The sequence below is a fragment of the Pleurodeles waltl genome, chromosome 1_1 (genome assembly GCF_031143425.1).
Source record: "Pleurodeles waltl isolate 20211129_DDA chromosome 1_1, aPleWal1.hap1.20221129, whole genome shotgun sequence".
Lineage (NCBI taxonomy): Eukaryota > Metazoa > Chordata > Amphibia > Caudata > Salamandridae > Pleurodeles > Pleurodeles waltl.
In genome coordinates this window covers 874,269,019-874,292,788 of record NC_090436.1, presented here as the reverse complement: position 1 = coordinate 874,292,788, position 23,770 = coordinate 874,269,019, and positions in this window count along the sequence as shown.

The following is a 23,770-nucleotide window of genomic DNA, read 5'->3' as shown; positions in this document are numbered from 1 at the left end:
AAAAAATAGGTGTAAATGCTTAGCAACTGAACCCACAGGCAAAAAATAATACATTGTACCACCCACATCATGCCACAGGCCTCCTCCATCAGACATTGATGATATTTTAAAAAGTGCTAGTAAAGGCAGGCTTTACCTAGCAACTCAAATATTCACATATAGTTCTGTTCTTTGCAGTCTGCATCTTAACCAACAGCACTACTTTACAAATCATCAACACACCCTCTAAATAAGATTCAGGCTTGAACGTTAATTACAGGCTGTATCTTAACATTATAAATGCATCCTAAGGACAATTTATAGCATGTGTTTTTAAATTGTTAGCTTCAGAAGTTATTGCTAAAAACAGCGATCCCTGAGATCTGCGCCACCCTGTCCACATCACCACCAACCCTAAAGTAGACACTGCTCAGAACCTGTTTTTTAAAACATACATTATTTTATTAACTTCTTTTATAAAAAAAACAACTGAGTAATAAAATGTTGTTGGCCTAAACTACATAGCTGAGTATTATAATATTGAAAACATTTTAATCATAATGTATATTGTTCTATAAATGTAAACACTTCTATTTTTACAACAACCAATGTTTTTATGCCTTTAAACATACTATACACCTCTACATATTAAACAACTGTTTTCAACACTGTATAAATGTATATCTCAAAACAACCTGTACAAAAACATGTGCATTTTACTCTGCTATGTATAGTTAAAAAGATTGGGGTTAACGTCTATGTTAAACTACAATAGAACATATACAAGCATCACATTGTTACAGACCTTAGGTAGAAGAGGTTTAGCATCACCAGTCTGTGCAGTGCCCTTCATATATTTCTCCTTGAGGTGCTCTGGAAGCCCAAGCTCTCTGTATATGGCCAGTATGTAGTTCAGAAAAAGAGCCCTGTGAATGTGGGGTTGTTTTTATATGGCCCACGCTGTGTTGATTTATGCATAGGTTTTTGTTGTGGGGGCTGGGCTTAGAAATAGACATTTGTTTTAGGAGGGACATTGCCTGTCTTTGTTCTATTTCAAAACTTTAATTGCCTGGACACTGAAGACTATGCCATATGATGAGCACCTTTGGACCGTGACCTGGGAACACTTAGGGTTACATCTGTGTTGGACTTGTAGTGTCTGTGTCCTGTTTATTTCAAAACCTTTTTTAATTGCAGGGTCACTCTAGACTATGACATATGCTGAGCACCTTTCAACCTTGGCCTGAGAACACTTAGGGATACATATGTTTCAGACTTGCATTTTTAAATTGATAGGCTGGCTCAAACACAATCAATATTTTCCCACCCCTCTTTTTGGATTAGCCAACAGTGAGGAGGTTTGGCCTGCACTTCCAATGCTCAGCCCTGTGAGGGCCACTTGGTCCTGAATGTCTGACATGTCCAGACCTGTCCTCTTAGGCTCTGAAACAGGTTGCACACCACCTAGGCCTCCATTTTACATAGACCATAGACCAATACACAAGGGGCTAGGACCCTGGCACATGGCTAACACGTGACGCCATGAGGTCACAAATCATGAGACACACCTACGTCGGCTCTGGGTGGGGACACCCACATCACTTCCTATGTCACCACAGGGCGTGGTACCTGTCAAAAGCTTGATTAAAGGTATCCCCTCCTATTACTGACATCATCTATATATCTCAGACAGCTTGAAATTTGATTGGAAAATTGGTTGTTCTGGTAGATAAACTTTTCCTCGAATTGAGCCATACACCAAACTGCCAGCTCTGAAGTGAAGGGATATCCCCTTGTAGTCCTTTTGACTTGGAGGAAAAGTTCTTCACAAACGTGAAATAATTCTTCCTCAGGGCAAATTTGGACGATTCAATAATAAATTTGGTAGGAACTTGTTGCAGTCTTGGTGTGGTCCCTAAGTAGATCTCAATTGCCTCTAGTCTGTCTTCTTGAGGATTCTGAATATACAGTGATATTACATCAAGAGTGAGTAGCCTTTGTGTTTTAATGGGTTAAATTGAGGCCTTCAGTTTTGTTGATAAAGTCCATTGTATCATGCAGCCTTGATGGAACCAGCTGTAAAAATTGGTTTAAGAAAAAAATCAACTTTGTTTACATTAGGTTCTAGCATCAAATCACATTCGAACTCTATTGGATGTCCTGGAGGTAATTTGTCATCTTAGTGTACTTTTGGAAGCAGATACATAAGAGAGATCCATGGATTAACTTTCTTTTTTTTTTATTATTATTTTTTTTATTTTATTTTTAGAAAACCACACTCCTTGGGGCCAATATATCTTTCATCAAATGCCTCTTTAAGGATTACTACGATTTTGACCTTGAAACTCTTTTGTGGGATCACGACGAATGTTCCAATAAAAAATCTTGGTTTTAACCTGCCTTTGACCTTCTTTGTAACCTTCTATAAACCAGATAACAATTGCACCCCCCTTGTCAGCCTGTTTTGATCACAACCATGTCATCTTTTCATAAATTGACTAAGGCTTTTCATTGTTCTCGCTTTACATTATTTTTAACAAACTTTTTTTTTTCTCTCTGACTGGTTAATGGCTGAGAAGACACCTCCACAAAAATGAAAACCTGTTTCGGAATTAAATTAGGTGGAGGGCAAAAAGTCGAGGTGTTTCATGTGGAGGATTATGCTCCAAAAACGCTTTCAGGTGTATTTTTTTTTTTTTTTTTTTTTTTAACCGGCCTGGTCAGAGTTTGCGGAATCGCACTATTGGAACTCCGTGGAGTCATTAAAAAAATTTGTCACGCTATGTGGAGATTCCGTATTTCACCCGCTCGCATTGAAAGTTGTGCCAATCACAATGTATAGTACGTCCCTGCTTTCAAAATCACGCGTGAACACAGCCCCACATGGTACACATGGGCACAGCCATCTTGTTCTATTACTCTGCTCATGGTGCTGGACCAGTTTATTTATAATTTTTGTTTTTTAAATTTTTTAATCCCTTTCTCATCTTTTCAATCCCCTGCCCTAATTAATCTATCCCTCATTTTTATTTATTGTATTAGTCTGTGTTTTTGTGTCTATGTATTGTTTTTTAATTTTCTGTGTGCTTTTTATGAGTTTTTGTAATTTTGTTTATTTTTCCCTTTACTTCATTATTTCTTCCTTCCTTTTCCTGTTCCTTTTCTTCACCCCACCCAGCACCATGGCATACCAGGAAGGCGAACAGGAGAGTGGTGGTGCCAGACCACCAGAACAGCCAGCAGTGCTGCCAAGGGGCGCTAAATCAACGTACTGGACGGTGCTTGCTTTGGCTGATTATTTAAGAAGCCATTGCAATGCAGACTCTTCTTTCCTCCTGTGACCACAGTGAATTAGTGAGATCGGTGAGTTAGCATTCTCTGTGACTTTCTTTATGTAGCTCATACAGTCCCAAACAATTTCACACTGTGTAGTACTATTATGCATCTATGCATAGCAAAAAAAGAAGGCTGAGTCTGTCCATCAAGGGGGGGGGAGAAATGAGAATAGAACCAAATATCATTCATTCCAAAGCATTAGTCCCAAATGTAGTTTTTCTTAACAAAATTTGGAATAGGGATTTTAGGAATATAGCTAACTCAACGATAGTCAATACTAGTACCGTAGGCGATCTGGTTTAGAAAAGTACAATGTTTCTGTGTTTGCCTGTTATAATAATTTTGTGAAGATTAACTGATTCACTGATATAGTTTTTTTATCTTCTTTATTTCTTAAATCAGCATCCAAGGACAAGAAGAGGGTCTGCACAGATGTGGGTCCGGCAAGAGCTGAGGAGGAGGCACCAACCACCAGCGCCAATGCTGGGGGCTCTGCTCATCCCAGCAAGCCCTATTATGCATTTATTTATTTATTATTATTATTATTATTATTATTATTATTATTTCCTTACCTTTCATCTCTGCCCACCATTATACTATTTTTAATTTTGCCTTTTTTGTTTTTCTTATATTGTCTCCTTGTTTCCCAAATCCTCTATACAAATTTTGTTTAATTCCTGTAATCCCTGGGTTATCTTTTTTTCCTTATTTCATTTTTTTTAGTAGCTGACTTTTTATGGTTTGTACTACTCTGTAGATTTTATCCAGCCTTTTTGTTAATCTTTCCCTCTCCCCTGTGTATCTTGTGGTACTGCAAGACTAAGAAAATATTTTTGGTACTCTACCTTCTACTGTGAGGATTGTAGACCCAAGTAAGTTAAGTTTTATAAATGTTATTCACCATGTATTTTGTTGACCAGGTTTTCTTTTTCTTGCTCCTGTTCTAACAATTAAAGAAAGTAGCCATGGACCACCCACCCCACCCCCAATGTTGTGCTCTGTAATTCATTTATACACTATAGCAGTTCCCATAACAGTGCAGCATGGCTTGAAAGTATGAGGTCCTATTGCATTTGCCAACCTACACCATATGTCTTTCATAGACCAATATTATTCCACCCCTTCATTGTTTTATAGGCTATTGCTCTGCCCCTCTATTACCAATAGTTTTGGTTGGCTTGACTACCTGGCTTTTCTAACATTGTGAACAAACAGAATGCCCAGAGTGATATTTTTGATAGAAGATACTGCAGTGCTAATCGAACTGTAGTGATGTACTATGATTGTATTTTTTTCACTAACCCCTTCATTAACAGGCCTTTTCCCCCTCAGGTGGCAGGATTTTATTTTTTTAGCTATTTGTGGCAGTTCATGCTTATGCCCTCATACTTTTTTGTCCACATAAGCTACCCATGACAAATTTGTGTCCTTTTTTTCCAACATCCTAGGGATTCTAGAGGTACCCAGAGTTTATGGGTTTCCTTGAAACAGATCAAGAAGTTAGCCAAAATACAGCAAACATTTTTGTATTTAAAAAAACAAATTGGGAAAAAGGATTGCAGAAGAAGGCTTGTGTTTATTCCGCCTGAAAATGGCATCAACAAAGGGTTTGCAGTGCTAAAATCACCATCTTCCTAGCTTTCGTGAACAGGCAGACTTGAATCAGAAAAACAAATTTTTCAGCACAATTTTGGCATTTTACTGGGACATACCCCATTTTTATTATTTATTTGTACTTTTGCAAAGGGTCATTTGTGCAGATCCTGCAAGATTTTCCTAAAGAAAATAACTGCTGAAATAAAAATAAAAAAATTGAAATTGAGGTAAAAAACAGCAATTCTTTTTGCCACCTTTTACTCTGTAACTTTTTCCTACCATGTCAGATTTTTTAAAGCAATATACAGTTACGTCTGTGGACTCTTCTGGTTGTGGGTGTATATAGGGCTTGTAGGTTTATAAAGAATCCTAGGTACCCAGAGCCAATAATTGAGCTCCACCTTGCAATTGGTTTTCATTAAATACCGGATATAGAGCAACTCATTTGCTGAAATGTAAAGAGTGAAAAATGGGTATCAAGGAAACCTTTGTATTTCCAAAATGGGCCCAGGACAAGGTGTTGAGAAGCAGTGGTTATTTGCACATCTCAGCATTCTGGGGTCCCCATATTAGCATTTGAGTTACAGGGCATTTCTCAAATAGATGTCTTTTTTTACACACTGTCTTACATTTGGAAGGAAAAATGAGAAAGACAAGGGGCAATAACACTTGTTCTTCTATTCTGTGTTCCCCCAAGTCTCCTGATGAAAATGGTACCTCACATGTGTGGGTAGGCCTAGAGCCTGCGACAGGAAGCGCAACATGGCACATCAAATTTTTACATTGAAATCTGATGTATTTTTTGCAAAGTGCCTAGCTGTGGATTTTGGCCTCTAGCTCAGCCGGCACCTATGGAAATCAACCAAATCTGTGCATTTCTTAAAACTAGACACCTAGTGGAATCAAAATGGGGGTGACCAGGTTCTTTTACCCAGAATCCTTTGCAAACCTCAAAACCTGGCCAAAATAACACCTTTTCCTCTAATTTCTGTGGCAGAAAGTTCTTGAATCTGAGAGGAGCCACACATTTCCTTCCAACCAGCATTCCCCCACGTCACCTGATAAAAAAAGGTACCACACCTGTGTGGGTAGGCTTAGTGTCAACGAAAGGAAATGCCCCAAAACACTATGTGAACCCATCAAATACTAAACTACCTGTTTTTGCGGGGCACCTGGGTTTTTGGTCCTAGGCTCAGCAGCCATATAGGGAAACTTACCAAACCCAAACATTTCTGAAAACAAGACACTTGAGGGAGTCCAGGGAGGTGTGACTTGCGTGAATCCCTAAGTGTTTTCTTACCCAGAATCCTCAGCAAACCTACAATTTAGCTAAAAAATCACATATTTTCCACATTTCTGTGTGGGATCACCGCACTGGGACAAGTTTCCTACAACCCAACATTCCACTCAGTCTCCTGGTAAAAATGATACCTCACTTGTGTAGGTGGGCAAATTGCCCGTGACAGGGAAGAGCCTAAAACATGTCAAAACTGAGTGGAAACCAAAGCAGGTCCAAAAGGGAAGTTTGAAAAAAATAAAAAACATTTTTAGCCTGGCAAGTGGGGCAGAATTTTTATTGGTGTAGATGTGACAGTGCTGGGTGGTAGGCATTTTGTGGATTTCTGCAGATTCCGCAAGTTTCCCTAAAAAATGTGTGATTTCCAGCAAAGTTTGAGGTTTGCAGGGTATTGTGGTTAAGAAAAAGGTGCAGGGTGCATGTGAAGCACACCACCCTGGACTCACACAGATGTTTAGTTTTCAGATGTGTCTAGGTCTTGTGGATTTTTCTACACAGCAGCATCCCAAAGTCCAAAAATGTGCAGCCCTCACCATTCCAAGTGGGACAATTTTGAGAGTTAGACAAGCTCTCATGGCCCAAATGTAAAACCAAAACCAAAACCCAAAAGAGTCCAATGTCCTCTTGCTTGCCATGGGTTGGTCGCTCCCCCTGCCGCTGCAGCTCCTCCAGCTCCTCCAGGTTCCTGAGTTCCTGAGACCCACCTCACAGTAAGTACCCCCCACCTCCCAGCCCCTCGCCCTGCCCCGCGCTACTCACCCTCTCTCCTGCTTCTTTTCTTCTTTTCTTCTTCTCTGTTCTTCCTCCTCGCCTGTAATCTTCTTCTGTACTCTTCTTCTCCCCGTCTTCTCTCTTCTTCTGTGTGCTTCTCTGCCTCTCCCGTCGCCTCTCTTCTTCTTCATCTTCTTCTGAGGTCTTCTGCCTGTCTTCTGCCTTCTGTTCTTCGTATCTTCATCTGTGATCTTCTGCTCTTCTGTGAACTTCTGCTCTTCTGAGTTCTTCTGGACTCCTGTTCTTCTGTTCTCCTGTTCTTCTGTTCTCCTGTTCTTCTGTTCTCCTGTTCTTCTGTTCTTCTGTTCTTCCGGTCTTCTGTTCTTCTGTTCTTCTGTTCTTCTGTTCTTCTGTTCTTCCGTCTTCTGTCTTCTGTTCTTCTGTCTTCTATCTTCTGTCTTCGGCTCCTCTGCCCCCTCCGTCTTCTTCTCCCCGCGCCTGCCCTCCTGCCTCATCCCCCTCCCTCACTCACCTCCCCCTCTCTATCACCCCTATCTAACCCATTTGCTATCTACCTCCCTCTCTCCTCCTATCCACCTATCTCTCTATCTCACTATATAACTCCCTCACTCTCCACCTCCTCCTATCTACCTATCTCTCTATCTATCTATTTCTCTATCTATCGATTTCTCTATCTATCCATTTTCTCTATCTATTTCTCTATCTCTCCCCCCCTTCCCGCCACCCCCTCTATTACCTATTCTTCCTATCCTCTCACTCTACCTCTCACCCACCTCTACAACCCCCCCTCCCCTATCTTCACAACCCTACTCCTGTCTCTCTTCCTAATCTCCCAAACCTCCTAACACTCTCCCCCCTCCACCCTTAAGCCCCCCTCCCCCAGCTCTTCTCACTCTACCTGTCCCCCCCTCCCTCACGCGACCTCCTGCACGCCCCCACCCCCCCAGCTCCCATTCGCCCCCAGCTGACCCCTCCCCCCCTCCTACCTCATATGGCAGCCGCTGCGCGACCGTGCCGGAGGCGCGCCAGAGGCAAGCCCGTCTGCGCCTGGCCCGCGCCCAGTGCCACGACCCCTGGTCCCCAGCTCTCCCAAACCCCGCTGATCCGCTACGACCCCACCACCCTCCTCGCCCTCAACCCAGGACGCTCCAACACCTGCTTCCAAGCTCACCCCAAACGCACCCAAGGACCCTTCGCCTGCAACTCCTGCAAACGCATCTTCCACCACGCAACTACCACGACCACAAGCCCACGCACCATCAACCACCTCAAGTGCATCCTGGTCAACGCTCGATCCGTCCACAAGAACGCCGTTGAACTCTGGGACCTCCTGGACTCCATAACACCACCGAACCCGCACCCCCGGCCATTACCCTCAACAACTGGACCCACATCAACACTGAAGAAACCAAATCCATCATGAACTCTATCCACTTCGGCGCCCCTTCGTATCCCTGCCCTCACTTCATCTTTAACAAAGCCGACGACATCATCGCCCCACACCTCCAGACCGTCATCAACTCTTCTTTTTCTTCTGCTACCTTCCCCGAATGCTGGAAACATGCCGAAGTCAACGCCCTACTAAAGAAACCTACGGCTGACCCGAGCGACCTGAAAAACTTCCGCCCCATCTCTCTTCTGCCTTTCCCAGCCAAGGTAATAGAGAAGACCGTCAACAAACAGCTGACCACCTTCCTGGAAAACAACAACCTGCTCGACCCTTCACAAACCGGATTCCGAACCAACCACAGCACGGAAACCGCCCTCATCTCAGTCACTGACGACATCAGAACCCTGATGGACAACGGTGAAACAGTCGCCCTCATTTTCCTCGACCTCTCGGCTGCCTTCGACACCGTCTGTCACCGCACCCTAATCACCCGCCTCCGCTCCACCGGGATCCAAGGCCAGGCCCTGGACTGGATCGCCTCCTTCCTCTCAAACCGTTCCCAAAGAGTTTACCTCCCTCCGTTTCGCTCAGAACCCACTGAGATCATCTGCGGCGTACCTCAAGGCTCATCGCTCAGCCCGACACTCTTCAATGTCTACATGAGCCCCCTCGCCAACATTGTTCGCAAGCACGACATCATCATCACCTCCTACGCCGACGACACCCAACTTATACTCTCCCTCACCAAGGACCCCGCCAGCGCCAAGACCAACCTACAAGAGGGTATGAAGGACGTCGCAGATTGGATGAGGCTCAGCCGCCTAAAGCTGAACTCTGAAAAAACGGAAGTCCTCATCCTCGGCAACACCCCGTCCGCCTGGGACGACTCCTGGTGGCCCACGGCCCTCGGCACCGCACCGACCCCCACAGACCACGCCCGCAACCTCGGCTTCATCTTGGACCCTCTTCTCACAATGACCAAGCAAGTCAACGCCGTGTCCTCCGCCTGCTTCCTCACCCTCCGCATACTCCGCAAGATCTTCCGCTGGATCCCTGCAGACACTAGAAAAACCATGACCCACGCCCTCGTCACGAGCCGCCTGGACTACGGCAACACCCTCTACGCCGGGACCACAGCCAAACTCCAAAATCGCCTGCAACGCATTCAAAACGCATCAGCACGCCTCATCCTCGACGTACCCCGAAACAGCCACATCTCCGCACACCTGAGACACCTGCATTGGCTCCCAGTCAGCAAAAGGATCACCTTTCGACTTCTCACCCACGCACACAAAGCCCTCCACAACAAGGGACCGGAATACCTGAACCGACGCATCAGATTCTACGTCCCCACCCGCCTCCTCCGTTCCTCTGGTCTCGCACTCGCTGCCGTCCCTCGCATCCGCCGCTCCACGGTGGGTGGGAGATCTTTTTCCTTCCTGGCGGCCAAGACCTGGAACTCCCTCCCCACCAGCCTCAGGACCACCCAGGACCACCCCGCTTTCCGGAGACTCCTAAAAACCTGGCTATTCGAGCAGCAGTAACCCCCCTTTCCCCTAGCGCCTTGAGACCCGCACGGGTGAGTAGCGCGCTTTATAAATGTTAATGATTTGATTTGATTTGATGGGATAAGATGTTTGTGTGTGGGGGGAGAGCTGAAAGACTGTTACCCACTTCAGTTGGGGTGGGGCATAACCATACCCATTCTGGTTGGTAGCCACCACCCCACTATTTTGTATTTTTTTGAATTCCCTGGCATCTAGTACACTTTCTGCCCAGCCCTGGGGTGTGGATCGGGGGTAATTGCCCCATCTGCTCATTGTGGCAGAACAATTTTGTCAACATTTATTTGGGGTGGGGGTAACCCTTGTCTATGGGGTCGCTCCCCTTATGTGAAATTGAAAAAAGAAATCCCTGATGTCTAGTGATTTCAGCCCCCCTTGGGGGCAGATTGGCCTAAGAAAGAAATCGGCCGATCTGCCCCCGGGGGGGTGGGGGGCTGGGGGTGGCAGAAAAAGGACTTTAAAAAAATTGCCCCCCTAGGAAGGGACCCTTGCCCAAGAGGTGCTCCCCTTTTTCACACATATATATGTATATATATATATATATATATATATATATATATATATATATATATATATATATATATATATATATATATATATAAATCCCTGGTGTCTAGTGGTTTCTGCCCCTCATATTGGCAGATTGGCCTAATAAAAAGAGGCCGATCTGCCCCTGGAGGGGAGGGGCAGAAAAGGCCTTAAAAAAATAAAAAGGACCCCTTATGGAGCGACCCTTGCCTAAGGGGTCGCTCCCTTAATTCAGATATGTAAAAAAAAAAAATCCCTGGTGTCTAGTGGGCATTTTGGCTTCCCGATAGCTCCTTGATCGGGCAGCAGAAAGGCTGAGAGACATCTTAGTACTTCACTCCTAAATCCTTTCCTAAATTCTTCTGTCCCAGCCTACCAAAAAAACTGAAAATCCATTCTTGGCATGTACCACATCTCTATGACCTTGTGAAGTGATTCCAAAATATATTTCATGGTTTCCAATAACAGATTTATTTTACACCTTTTCAGATTTTTCCCTTTAGAGTTTTGTCTATCACAGTGACTGAATAAACCAAAGCTTAGACACATGACAAATTGATGATCAATGACACCACCTCTATTATATAGCAAAAGCTCTACCTACCCACCTAATCCCTCTTTTTTGCATTCTAGTGACAACATCCATTTCCATTCCACTATTTCAGATGTTTTTTTCTTAATTCCTTATAAACTGCATGTAATAAAGGAGCTATTAAAGCAATATACTACTAGCGTGCTAGTGGTGCACTATTTCCCTTTACCTTTGAGGAGCAGAAAGATGTGTATCTTCCATGAGAATTCTGAACAAGTTGTATGTCTTCTGCACAACAGTAGTAAATTACAATACAACATACAAAGTGTAACTTTGCAAGACATGAATCGGATCAAAATGGCCAAAAGCTTGTCTCATGACAGATACTTGAACAACTGGTGAATGATATACTACAAGGCTTTCGCCTCCATGACGTACTGTTCACAGTTACTGGTCTGTGCAATAGTCATGCATCCAATGAAAATCAGAATTTGGTCAGCAGACTAAATAATCTATATCCATGCTAAAGGCCCTCGTACCAAGCTCCAAACTTCTTTCTACAGTTCCAGAGTGATGTTATATTATAACCAAGTTTATATTTGTGATGAAAGGTGCATGGCTACGCGAAGTGGCTTCCCAGTGCTGCAACAAAGTGTAAACAGAGACAAATCAGAGTAAATTAGAATAATATTTTCATTAATTCTTTCCTGAAAATTATTTTGATGAGACAGCCACAGCTGAGATGGGAGCATATCTCAAAGTTTTGAAGCTGAGTAGAGAAAGGATCATCCACCCTGTTTGAGACCGGCAATCCTAGGTACTAGAACAAGTCCATCCTTGGAAGACCTCTTGGAGTACAGTGTTCAATCTGCTTTCCTGGGATGATTGGACCAGTTTATGCAAAAGAGAGGAACGCAAAACAAACAGCCTTGAAATTGATGTGCTTATTAATAGGAGCCAGTAGAGATTGAATACATGAGAGGCAATCAAGTGGTATTTGGGAATGCGCAGGGGCAGATGAGCAGCCATATTTTGATTAGTCTATATAGAACTTGGTTGTGTTCTGTAACAATCACAAGCATTAGCACCACTCAATTAGCAGTGTCACCTTTTTAAGACTAGCTCTAGTAAGTCATAAATAAAACAGATGTATTGATCTTATTAGCAATACTTAGTAGCTAACCTTAACATACCCAACAATGTGGTTATATTTTCGTATGCACTGATTCAACATAATCAAGCTCAAAGGCTAACATTTCCCAAATAATTGTGTAATACTTTCCATTTAAGAGGTGTATATTCCTTACACATTACATAAGAATAGTCTACAACTTTTGGAAAAAAATCTCAAAATTAGGGAGTGGTCCATTATATGTTCTGACAATATGCAGTAAGTCTTATTGAGAGAATTCATGCATACTTAGGGAATGGTTAGGTGCCAAGTGAACAGAAACAGATTTGACCCCAATTGAACAGAGTACCAGCAAGAAAAACATTAGCAACAGCAGTAGTAAAGGTTTTGCTAAGTAATCAACAGTGGTGGTAGTCTAAACTGATTTGACATCATTATCCTGAAGTACAGCTGTGTTACATAGAGAGCAGAAAAATTAGAGTGTGCAGGAAAACATACATACTTACCAAAACTTTATTCAGCAATCATGCCATCAAAGTAATCTACAATGCAATATAAAATGTAAGACCAAAATTGAAGCACTGGAACACAATAAATAGAATGAAAATGATGCAATATCAAATAAATTATTTAAAACTTGCATATAAAAGAGGAGCAGTCACATCTAGCAACAAGAAGAATCAAAACATAACTTCAACTGAATAGTGAAAATCAGGACAATTTTCTCAGATGAATAAATGCTCCTGTGAATGTTATGTGCTTCCTACTTTGGTAATAGGACTGTGTTTTTAGGACGGCAGCACCGCTGAGTGTGGGAGACTGAGTGTAACCCATGCCATTAGTGGATGTTGGCCTAACCCCTGCCTAGCCTCACCCAAACCTAAAAACCTTTCGGGGTGGAAGGTGATTACGGCAATCTCTCAGAACACTCTGTCTCCTCAGAGAAGTCATGGAAACGGATCGTACTCCTTTTGTTCAGTTGCTCACACATGCTAAGGTGAAACAGAGTATGAAAAAAATGGATTTCAAACCATTTATTGAAGCAGTCACATTAAATGTACAGCATTACCCTTGCCTTATTAGAATGAAGCAGCTGATAAAATATGTAAAAGCAATTGTGTGAAAACAGTCTAGCTAAATCATGAGTAAAAATATGTATGAATGTGAAATAAGGCATAAGCCTTCAAACTAATCTAAGACGGGGGTGCCCAACACAGGTACTAAAGGGTCCTCACTACATGACTTTGGGATCATTTCTTACAGACTCTAACACTCCAATATTCCACGGTAATGATGTCATCCAGTGTACTACAACTTGTAATATATTCAGTTTTAAAACTTTATGTAAAACATATTAGAACATAAAAATATGCTTACACTTTCATTAAGTTTTCTATATAACAGATTATTCTGCCATTGTTTCCCATCATCAGGTTTAAGTTGACAACATCCCAACACTCTCGGGCATTTTCTCTTCATGATCTCCATTATAGGTTGCATTCCGGAAAGCCATGCTGTGGAAGGGTGTGCAATGCAAAATGGTACACATTTGAGAATGAGATGCAAGTCACAATTAAGTTTATAATGATTTTTTTGACAAAGGTTATTATTTAAATCCACAAGTTTGAAGGTGTTGGGGGATGTTTCAAACTGGTTGGCTTAATTTCTTAAAGCCTTATTCATTTTGAAATATTGATTAACTGAAAATGACACGAAATCCATGGAAATGACATTTGAAAATTAGCAATAACTTTTGAAGTATTAACTATAAACCACACAGAAAGAGAAGTATATTTTGGATAACATTTCTGGGAATATTTTAATTGAAAAGGAGTCCCTGGTGTGAAAAAGTTGAAGGTTTCTGGTAAGTGAAACCGTGAAATCGGACACCCATGCCTAAAATGTGCAGTGAAAATGGTATCTCCCCAACATGAAGTAAAGTGTTGCAAGTGATAAAACATTGGGGCCCTCAATACGGTTTTGGTGGTCTTTTTTTAAAGACCGCCGAAGCTGCTGCAGCTAGCATACTGCCAGTGCTGGCGGTATGCTGGCTGCCCTATTAGGAGTTTTCTGCTGGGCCAGTGGGAAAAAGCAGCATTTCCGCCCACTGGCCCAGCTGAAAATTCACCACAACATTGACACCGGGCCGTAATCAGCATCTCGCATTTCACTGCCTGTAATTCAGGAAGTGAAAAGCATATTGGGGCTGTCCACGGGGGCCTATGCACTGGCTATGCCAAGTGTATGGGCAGTACAGAGGCCTTCAGCCCCCTCTTTCTGCCATCCTTTGGATGGTGGTGAGACCACCATGCAAAGGCTGGCGGAAAGAGGACTCGCAATCCCCAGGTCAATGTTGCTTGCAGCACTGTCCTGGGGGATTGCGACCGCCAAGACCGCCAGGCTCCTGGCAGTTGGCAACCTGACGGGGCCAGTGGTCGGACCGTTGCTCATCTGCCATGGTCCTAATGGGGCGGTCGGGCCGCCCTGTCTGTAGTGGTCCGACGGCCATTGCGAGTGTGGCGATCCTGAGACCGCCATACTCGTAATGAGGACCTAGGTCTATGAACTACAATTCATCAAAAGGGCTGGGGTAGCAGAAGTGACATCGCACACCATTTAACAATTACGTTCACTAACACACACATGCCTTCATATACATAGATACATACAAAATACAGATACAGACTCTCTCACATAAGCACACACACACACTCACTGCACACATGTATTTACTTATCTCAGCAGCCATGGAGGGCAATATTCCTGCTAATTGTTCTCTATTTTTTATTACACATAGTGAAAATTAATATTCACAGTTAGTGTAATAACATAGACAAAAAACAAAGATGTTGGAGCCCCAACCCGATTTCCATAAGGATGAGCTTATCCTGTAATCCTGTCACTGACTTTGCCACATTTGAGGCCAAGAGTCACAAATGCAGTGCCAGGGGCTGCAAGGGGCAAGCCAGAGGTCACAGCTGCAACCCCTAAATGATGTTCATGTTATGGTCAAAGGTGTATTACTTTTAACTCTAAATGACTTGAATATATATATATATATATATATACATATATATATATATATATATCAGCAAGATGTGTATATATGCACTTAGGTACAGAAAATGTTTAGAAACATACCATTTGATAATTTGCCCTTTGTTAGTGTTGTATTAATATTCTGTTCTGTCCATGAACAGATAATGTACAGCCTCCCTGTGCTAGGTATGGTGAGTCTGTAATACACTAAGAGTGAACAGTGAATATTTGATTAAGAATAAAGTTATAATTAGAGAAATATTCTGGTATATTTAGGAATTGAACTACAAGAGGAAAGGGCTTATTTGTGTAATAGTAATGATCATTGTCCCTTTTTGCCTCCATATAAAAAGACATTGATTTGTCATAAGTTAAAAACTACAGACACATGAATCGATGTTTTTGTATGTATTTCCTACCAAGAGTATATACACAAGATGCCATACTTGCCATGAATAGACTATAGAATACTGGTTCCAGGCACTCTCAATGTAAATCCTCTATTTCTAAGTTTAAAAAAAATATCACCTCTAGGCTGCTTTACTATTAAAATGTGCTTCGTTTGACAACACAGACTTATAATTGGAGAGCCACTCACATGAAACATCACAATTTGCTTCCCTGTCACTTCTTCTGTATTGGCTGGGTTTTTCATTTCACTGTGGCGCTAAAGTTGTTCCCCTTGCTACAAGGAGAGCCAAGGGACCTCTTCACCATGACATGGAAGATGGTAAACAGATTGCGTAGCTCTACGCACATAGTACAAAGATGGGTACATAAGATCTAGCATAGTTTTTGTGCTCGAATGGCACCCTTTCAGTACACGGTACAAATACTCTACAGGCTAACTTAAAAACTTTTCACATATTGCATGTGTGGTGTGCTGTGCAGCATGCATCCAAAGTAAGAAAAGTTAGGAAATATTAAAACGTGTCTCCTTGCAATTGCCTGCCTATAGGAGGGTTACTTTTTGATATGAGGCCTTGTCTACCAATTGTAGGAGCTGGGACTTTGCAGCAAAAAATACAGATGGTAGTGTGATAACAGCTAATACAACCAGGGCACGCCCACAGTGTACAGTGCTATTTGCATGGATTTATTGGGCTTCTTCTCAGGCTAAAATTGTTTTGCACTGCAAAGTAAATAATTTGTCAGCATTTTGAGGTGCAGCTCATGTCGCTTTCCATGACTTTATGGTAGGACAAAGTGTTGATATATCTTCCCTAATTGGAGAGTGCTGACATAGGTAGTCACCTTCGACAAGTCCAAAGTTAATATTGGCTATTTCAGTTTTTAAGGTCAGCTAAAGATTTTCTCAGGTTGAGAGGAAGGCTTGACTGCCAGTTTGAAAGCATTTATTACATCTCCTATGTGGCAGAATTGTTTTGTCAGAGACCATTATTGTAAGGTGCACAAATTCCCTTAAATGGCTAGCTCTTATGCATTTGAACTGCCATTTTTGATTACCCTGATTTTTTGTCATGAATGTATTTATTCCGATGGCCCAAAAGAATAATCGTCCATGTTGACAGAACCACCTATCAAACGTTCTTTGCATTATCAGGAACTGCTCTGATGGTGGTTCATGTAAATTCAAGAGATTTCTGCTTTGGCACGCTGAGCATTTTTGCCAATGTGCTAGTGAAGTTGTCCACATATGCCATGGTACACATTCTGACCCCCAAGTAAAAAATCAGGCATGTTTTTTTCCTCGACCCCTAGGTTTTTAGTTGCCTGGCATGATTCACGATAATGAGTCTTCTACACAGATTCTCCTTGTCTCTGCCAGGGCGTATAAAATTTGGAATCTCACATTATTTTCAAAGTGTACGTATTACACAGGTCCTCAGAACTCTTTGCAACATTTACAACTGAGTTAATCAAATCATGGAGCAGTGCAACAATCTTTTCTTTTGCAGCAGTGGGTGCAGCTCAGTCTGTCAAGATCTAGATGCCCCAGCAAGGCTCCATTCCCGTTAGCCCCACAACTGATACAGGAAACAGAGACAGCACCATGCCAGCCCAATCCTGCCAGCCTCCAGCTATGATGGGTTTTCCTGTTATCTAGGGCTATAAACAGTGGCAGAGATAAAGGAGATTTGGGGGAATAGTGGCAGTATATAGGCCTCGTGGAGGCAATGGTACATTCAGGTCTCATTGAAGTCCACTGAGATTTATTGATGTGTGTGAGTGCATCTCCTGGTTATCAAAAGGTGATTTGTTTGCGTCTAAATTATAATTCCAAGTTCCAACTGTAAGGTCAAGACCAACTCTAACTGAACCACTACGTTTTTCAGAAAATAGACTTATACATAGTGGTAGAGGTTCTGCTCTTTAGAGAAAGTATTGCATTACACTTTTGACATTTATATTTAAGAGTCTCAACCTCTCCACACACCATTGTATGCCAGGACCTCAAACACATGCATGATTTTAATGAAAATGTTTGAGAAAATGTTCAATACATCCTAAATGTTTTAGCATAACTTTTATCGGAAAGGTAGCATTGTAGTGCACTGGTTTTGTAGGCTGTTCGGTTAAGGAACCACGTGGATCCTGAACAATGTTTTGTCAGTCGACACACTGAGAATTTTTAATGTTTTGCTCTTTGCAGTCATGTATGCAGACAAATAGTAGAATTTGGCAAAGGCGATTTACCACTTTGACTGACTTAGAAACAAATTCCTAGTTTATGTAGATCAGAGACACGTATGTTATTAATGTGCTCATATGTGCCTCTTATCTAGCAAAGTGCTCTAGGTTCATATTCCATGTGATAGATTTGTGAGATGTGAAATCTATTAAACATCCATTTTGAAAGAATAATCTCATATTAGTGATTGTTGGGTTTCATTATGAAACATAGCAGTAACTCCTGTATTTGGTGCGTTTCCATCTGAAGATCTTACAGGTGCGATTCGGGTGTATTTGCACCTCCTATTTTAGACTCTAAAAGCTCCATTCAAAATGCAGTTCCAATTTACAAACCATGAATCTGTACTTATACATCAGTGTACTCACACTTAACATTGACCCAGGAAGATACATGATTGTAAATCCGCTCCTACGGAAGAGGAGTTGGAATAACAGGATTATGATGACATGGAAATTTGGGGAACAGCCACAGACATGGGAGCTTGTAAATATTCACAGGTTTTCCAAGGCACATTGTCACCTTGGATGTACTCTGGGCAAGGTGTAATGGAGAGGGAAGGCTCCCAAAATTGAAAGGACAAAAATAAATTGCAAGTGCCTGCAGTGAAAGTTGATATGTATAAATGTGTGTGAAAGTCAATTATTAGTTGTAGTTGTCCAGTACCAGTAAAAATGATGAAAGGTTTCAGTAATTTAAACCTGAGCCCAACCCTTGTTAGCTATGGCATAGTGAATGAAGGCTTAACTTGAGAAAATGTGCAAAGCATTTAGAAGCAGCAAAACAGATAAAAAGTTGAAAACACAGCAAAATAAAACTCCCACTGTAGTTTGTAAAACAAGATAATTTTTAATTAACAAAATGAAACCAAAGCAGCAAAAATAAAAAAATGGGAACCCAAGAAATCAATTGTTAACGTTTTTGATGAAAATAGTGGCAAAAAAAGTAAAGATCTAAGTGGAAGCAGCTAGTTGTGATCAACAGGGACAAGGTAAAAGTTTAAGTCAACTGCTATGGAGCACGGGTCTGATACAGAGACCAGGTTTGCCCCTGTCAAAGGTCTTTCCATTTAACTCTGAAATGGAAGTCAGAAATCCTCAGCGGGAGAAGGCAGCAGGCTGTGGTTGAGATAGGGGTCCAGAAGTTAAAATAGCTGAAGTTCTTGTGAAGTCATTACCTTTTGGCAGGAAAGCTATGAAAAGGGGAAATTTTAAATTTGCGTCTGAGGAAAGACCCTCTCCAGCTGGATACGTTTGGCACAGTCACCCAGTGAAGATTTCTATCTTCAGACTTGGTCACTTTTTTAGAGCACTTCCAGTGGGACAAGGCTGCAAGCTGTTGCCAAGCAAGGCTCCACAAGGCTGCATACATTCTCCATGACTTCCTGCTTTAATTGATTTATTGCTGAGGACAAATTCTGAGTGAAAGCAACCTGAATCTTTAGCCCAGTGGCACCGTATGTTTGTTGGATTGACTTGAAAGGTGTATCTCAGTCTTCTGTTGGAGCTCCAGATAAAAGCCTTCAAAACCTTTCCAAGACCCAGCTTTTAGGGTAGGCTGGAGGACTACTGTCTGATGCCATCCAAGGCTTCCAGGACTTCAGAAAAAACACGTTGAGGTCACAACTCACTCCAGAGAAGCCACCTGGTCCAGTGCAGTCTAGTTAAAAGTGGTCTGTTGAGCTCCTTCAGGAAAGTGGGCTTCTTGCGGCTTTTGTGTCCCTATTGCTTAACAGGAGACAAGCCATCTGATCTTTATGCAGGTGGGTACAGCTCCAGCCCTTAGGGTTTTCCTCACAAGTCACAATAGCAGGGGTAGTCTTTATTCTGTCTTCTACAGGTCTCAAGATGTTCTGGAAAAGGTACTTGGATTACCACATTTATCCTCTTACCAGCCTGTGAAAGAGAGAACACCTGACCACTTCCTAACTAATGGGACAAAAGTTCACAGATAAGTACCTACCCTTTTACATCACATTCAACATGGCAGAATCGCTCTTCCCTTGTGCAGCTCCCTGTGCATGTCCTGATGTGTAGCTATGATAATGGAAAACACTCCCTTGTAGGAACTCCAAACCAGTTCTAGGGTAGCCCCCTCACTGGATCTGAAGACAACCTGGCTATGCAGACAAAATGAATGCATACCTAGGTGTGAGCCTTATCTGCAGGTGACAGTTTTGGCATCCTTTGCAGATATGCAAGGGGCTGGATACCAGCCCCTGGCCATCCTGCTCAAGAAATGCATCTTCCATTATCCAGGCCTTTGGTCCGATGTCTTGGAGCAATACACATCTCTCCACATGGGGAGCCATCAACAGTCAAGTCACACTAAAGTCTGGCAGGAAAACACCTCCTAACAGTGTCATTTTGTAACAGTAATATAAATCTGACTTGATCATTAAGTTGGATTCCAAAATAATATTAAAATGAGTACTTGAATCATTTTTCTAGCTATTCGTAAACTGAAGTTAGGTATAAAAAGATGTTATATTATTACCTTCTATGGTAGAGCCAACATTGCAACAGTGAAAAGTGACGTTAAAGATTTTCTACTGCCAGGACATGCAAAATATGTGTTCACATGTGCTACTTTTAAAATACCACACATCTAGCTATAAGGTAAGGTAGGGCTTTCTTTAGGATGACATAAGTGTTAAAAGGGATGTTTTAGGCATACCTGGTCGAATTGGCAGCTTTTACAACTGCACACCTAGGCTGCTGTGGCAGGCCTGAAGATATGCTTTGCATTTTAATTTTAGTGGTAGAAAAATACCACAGTTAAGTGGTAGCACAATAGTTCCAGTTCACTACTGACATTTAACTTACAGGACCTGGGTAAAGGGTCAATGAACATCTACTGGGGGCTGATTAGGAGTGCCATAATGTGCAGAGTGAGAAACACCAGCAACATCAGTCCAAATAAATGGAGATAACCACACAAAGGTGGGGGGAAAGGGGCATATTTCTACACTACTGAGTCTGCTTTCATCATGTGTATTAAATGCAATGAACTGGAGTGTGTTACTGATATGTTTTATCTTTATAGAGGTCAAGGATAGTCTAAATTTAGGGAATGGAAATTAATCACAGTTTTGACTAAGCTCATATTTATTGTTCAATTAAATAGTTTATTCAGTAAATGTATTTAATTTTGTGATTAATGAAACATAATAAACATATAAAATAACTCGAATTGGGCCTCATCAGAAACCTTGATATTCACACCTCACAACTAAACAGAATGCAGGAATGGTGTGACCCACCCATGACAAGCCCTATTTCCATTGGACTCCTTGTGGCCTCCATACAATGGTCCAGGCTGTTTAAGTGGTGCATCTGTAACATTTTCTCTTGTAATGGAAGGAACTCTAGTTTCTCTATATCCTTCCACACCACATACCCCCTCTCATGGCAAGTTCATACTACTCAATATCTGTTTCAACTCAGATGTGATGTACTCCCAAAGATAATTATAATATTTTAAAGAAAAGTCTTTATGCAGCAGACAACACTGAATATTGTGTGACATTAGGTAAAGGGGTGTACATTGCAATCAAGCAAAGCGAATAGAATTTATCATAAAAAAATAGATGCTGTGAAATATTAAATCAACATATATCATTGCTAATTGATTCTTGATAGTAAAACAATAGGTAATTGGGCACGCTGCTCAAATAACTATTTTGAAAATTTGCTGCCTTTAGGCACCGGGAAAGATAGTCTGTTAGAGCTGGCATTACATAATTATTTTCAAGAAACGGCATTTAATTCCATAAAAATATCATGGGTGAGGCAGAGACTGTGTGAAGGGAAGACACAATGAGAGCAAATGACGTGCAACGCTGAGAGCAAGAGCAAGGGAGGCAGCAGGGCCGCGAGCTCTCCCAGCCACTCTTGTCCACAGAAATCAACCCACTTGGCCAGCCTAGAGCTGACTCAATGCCCAAAGTCTGCTGCAGTGTGTGGACCCCCAGGAAACAAAAGCCTAGAGAATGAGTTCCTGAATGCCAGCTCCTTAATAGTTCGAGACTACACCCTTCCTGACATGCATACAAATGTCATTGCCTCCAGGAGGACAATCAAAGAAGGGGTTGGGCAATTAGAAGGTCCAACTGCACTGGATGACTCTGGAGATAACTGCTATGTTTCCTGCAGAGAGCAGTAGAACCTCCATTGGGGGCTCCCATTTAGATGACTCAATCTTCTTAAGCATCCCAGCCAACAATTTTACTGAGAGCACCTCTTTCAAACCAACCCGGAGATTCCCGATTACTTCCTTATTTCAGAAGCCATGAATGTCTACATAGAGTCCTGTCTTCAGTACTCTCACTACTGGAGAAACCCTAGAAGGGATGGAACATATAGGACCTCTATTGACTTTGATACTCTGTGCCTTAGTGCCAGTAGGATGAAACAATGATGCAGCCACCTAGAAGATCACAGGAAGTGATTTAAAGAGCTAGGCCCTCATTACAAGTCTGGCGGTCAGGAGAACGCCAGACTCGCTGTGACGGTCTCACCGCCGCGGAGCCGGCAGTGAAGACCGCTGTATTACAAGTTGTAAGGTTTGGCTGAAGCCAAACCTCTACAACTCCGCCTGACCCGCTGGAACTGTCGCACTGCCGCAGGTGGCAGTGACCACCTCTAATCCGGTGGCAGGTCTCAGGCCGCCCTCCAGATTATGAGGTTGCACACCGCCAGGCTTTCCGTGGCTGTCACCCCGCCGCAAAAAACATTAACGGTCACGCAACCGCCAACAGGAATCCCCATTCCTGTCACCGGCACAAGCACCCCAACTCGTTCACACATGCACCCACACATGTCCATTTACATACAGACATGCACCCCACTCATCCACGCACTCGCTACATAAACTCCCAATCACTCGTACACACTCACACAAACGTGCACACTGGAACATGCATACACACGCCTACATGCACTCAGACACACCCATTCAAACACACACCCCCATTGACACTCACACAAATATTCACATACATTCACACACTGCACGCACACAAAAGCACCCCCATTCACAGACATACATATACACCCCCATTCACAGACTTACACGCACACGCCACACACAAGCACCACACCCTCCCCATGCGGATGATCCACTTACTTTTTCCAGCTCGTAATACAGCAGGCGGAGTCTTGGTGGTGTGGCGGTGCTGGTGGTACACCCACCTCTGCACCTCCATTGGCCAGGCTAATAGAGTGGGACATAGCCACCCAGGAATGGGCAGAAGTCTATTCACAATTCCTAATTTGGCAGACAGCAGCCCACCAGCACTGGTGGTCTGCTGGCTGGAGCAGCTTCGGCAGTCTTTAGAAAAGACACCCGAAGTCGTAATGAGGGCCTTAGTGTCTCAAAATGTAGCTTTAACCATATTGCCTGATTTATGTACATATATCAGTCTTCTGACCAGGAATCCCGCCCAATTGGTGGAAGAAGCAAGTAATAAACAAAGTATAACTAGCAGTACCCAAGCACTTATACCAATTACCAAAGGGCAGAGTCTGATAATAGCAAGCGAGAGAGCAAGCTAAAGCCAGGGAAAGTCACAATAGGATTAACCGGTGATGCAGTTTGTAGCCTGAGGAGCATTGCAATGTCAACAGCCTCTGGGAAAGGTGCAAGCATTATTAAAGGAATAGAGAGCAATGGGAAGAAGGGGAAATATAGAAAAAAGCTAAGGAGGGAATCACGTTTTCCAGCCTACTCAGTAAAGTAGCTGTTCTCTGATCCAGAAGTCTGTAAAAATAATATAGTAAGAACTGATACAACAGAGAATACGGATGTCCAAATTCAAACCTCAAACTGTCCTGTCAGCTGTGCAAATGATACAACACAAAGGGCCCTGAGAGCAGTGCCACTCTACAGTGTGATGGAGATCGGGCCCAGATGATCAGAAGGAAATGTCAAGGCACCAAGCGCAGTCTAAAAAAAGGTTATGTAAGAAGAAATGTCAACCCAGGAGAAGAT